The sequence below is a fragment of the Ixodes scapularis genome, unplaced genomic scaffold, assembly GCF_016920785.2.
Source record: "Ixodes scapularis isolate PalLabHiFi unplaced genomic scaffold, ASM1692078v2 PGA_scaffold1__304_contigs__length_218370807, whole genome shotgun sequence".
NCBI classification, from domain to species: domain Eukaryota; kingdom Metazoa; phylum Arthropoda; class Arachnida; order Ixodida; family Ixodidae; genus Ixodes; species Ixodes scapularis.
Window position 1 is genome coordinate 11,832,967 of NW_024609846.1, and position 2,581 is coordinate 11,835,547.

Consider the following 2,581-nt stretch of genomic DNA (forward strand, 5'->3'; position numbering starts at 1 on the left):
GAGACAAGACATGACCGCTCAGTGTGGCTCAGTCTTGTACACGTTACTATAAAAAAGTAATCGATTACAATTACTATTAATCTTGGCTAAAAAGTATTCGATTAGATTACTTGATTACTCGACGGCGAAAGTAATTGGACATTACTTAAAGAAGTAATCGTTACTCTTCCGATTACTTTATTGTGTGAAGACACATCTTTAGCGCTCATAACAATGAACTACTTCCAACCTATATTTCACATTTGCACAAGTACTGAAGAAGAAAAACTGTCTCCCTCTTCGTGGTCGTTGCACCTTCACAATGCGGACACAAGCATAGAATTCGTTTGAAGACGTTTAATGATTTGGGCGTTCGCCAGTGCGTGTTTGGGCGGGTGGGGGGGGGGGGGGGGAGCGGACGGGGTTCTAGATAGTGTTAAGCTTGAGCAAGAACTGTTGCTCAAAGTTTACGTCGCTCATTTTATTATTCACATGTGGATGAGCTCGCATGTTATACAAAAGAGCAGCAGCTCCAGGATTTGAAACGGATAATATGTAGTATCCATTAGCGGAAGAGATCGCCCCGACCACTTCTCAACTTGAAACATTGCTTGTCACAAAGACCAAGTAGGGGAAATGGGGAAATATTTCAACTGCCTTTGTTATATTTTGCATCCGCTTTAGGCATTCTTCGGTTCTGGTTCTGCTACGGGCTGCCAGTAGGTACCCTAAGCAGTATTTTTTTTATTTTTTATATTGTGTTTGTGCTTGTGCGTGAGGGGGCTAGTTTGAACTAGAATGCCTTCATGTGCGCAAAGCGCACATGAAAGCTCCCTGGTTTGAACGAAGGACTCACAAAGCTACATTCTGCTTCCTCAAACGTCGCACTGAATGGCCTTTGTCACGCACTGTGGCTTCGGACATTCCACAGAAACTGTACATAGAAAGGGATTGACCTCGTTTCCTACAGCTCCGCAAAAATCTTTCTTTTCTCCGTTCGAAAAAAAAATATTTTTGTCATTTCATAAAAAAAAAGGCGTGTGCCCCGGGGTGTGTGTGTGGGGGGGGGGGGGGGGGGGGGCGGGGGGGGGGGGGGTGTCCCGTGGACAAATTGTAACGATTACAAGTAATTTTATTACTTCAAAAAGTAATCAGATTATTCTTGTGATTACTGCCTAATAAAAGTAATCAACTGATTACAAAATTACTCCAAAAAGTAATCGATTACATGTAATTTGATTACTTGTAATGCGTACGGTACAAGTCTGGCTGTGGCTCCAGCAGCAGGACTGATTTTTATTGGTCCACGTCACTATATATATAGCCGCTGCCCATGGTGTCCAGACTTACATACTGTACAGAAATGATGCCAATGTGTTTAAATCCTGGTTATTCCAACATTGGGTTTTAAGAACCCCCTGGCCTGTTTTATATTAGTAGCCCACTACAAAAAGCATTCTGAGCACAAATGTCAAGATCCTCCTATGCTTTGTCTATGCGCTATATTTTATCTGGCGTGAAAATGACTAATTCATGATCAATTAATACTTTTTTACGGAACTTTTATAGAAAGGGGCTAAGGAGGAGGCTCAGCGGGGAGCTTATGCCTGGCCCTGTGGAGGGTCCTGGGGCGAGTCCTGGGGCTGGGGAGCCATTGCAGCTTCCGAACGCTTCTTGCCACCTCCCCTGTCGCAAGACCCTGGCCGCCACTTCACCACCATTTTTAGGCTGCCGATTCTTTAATTTTTAGCTTCACATTGATGACATCTACAAAAAGATTCAAAGGTCGAAGATCAGCGCTTTCAAACCCACATTGGTCTTAGTAAAGCACACTCCCGAGCAGCACATTGTGAGTGGGCCAAGGGCCTACATAAGTTCACTTGTTTCTGTAGCATCGCGATGTTCTGAAGAGCTTGGCTCACAATATACTAAAAGTTCTTCTGCAACCTCAACCAAGTCGCCTTGAAGTCAAGGATGACTGGCCACCATTAGCTCTTTCTGAACCATTTAAGGCGGCGGTCCCACGGCAGCCATCTTGAACAAGGTGTTAGTTCAACCAATAGATGGCGACACGCACCCGTGGGGTGGCCGAAATATTGGTTCGCAGTGGGATGGCTCAAGCACCATCACGTTCCCATCGTGGCCTTGCTCGAGCCGCTGGCAGCTGTGCTCAGCTTGCTCAATAGCGTGGCCCAGCGAACTCATGTATGCGAGACAGTCAGGCTGATATAGGGACATGCGGTTCGGCGGTTCCCACGGGTTTTCGCAATAAATCTTGCCACGAAAGAATCAATTGTAGATCCACATGTCAATATTCTGCCAATGAAAAATTCTTCTGCAGGAATGCACGCTCAGTAGACTCAATCTTCCAAGACACCAGTGGAAGCGGACGTCTCAGTAAACTGCTTCGCGATTTACGGTATTTACCTCGCCATTATAATGACGACTGAAAAGTGACGTCACGAAATATTGTGTTTCACGGGATCCGGAAGATGTTGTAAAGGTTGTAAAGGTGAAGAAAGTACAGATGTTGCATAACGAGCCAGAAAGTGAACGACTCTCCCCCTTTTCCCTCGAACTCCCTGTGCGTCTGGCGCGCACA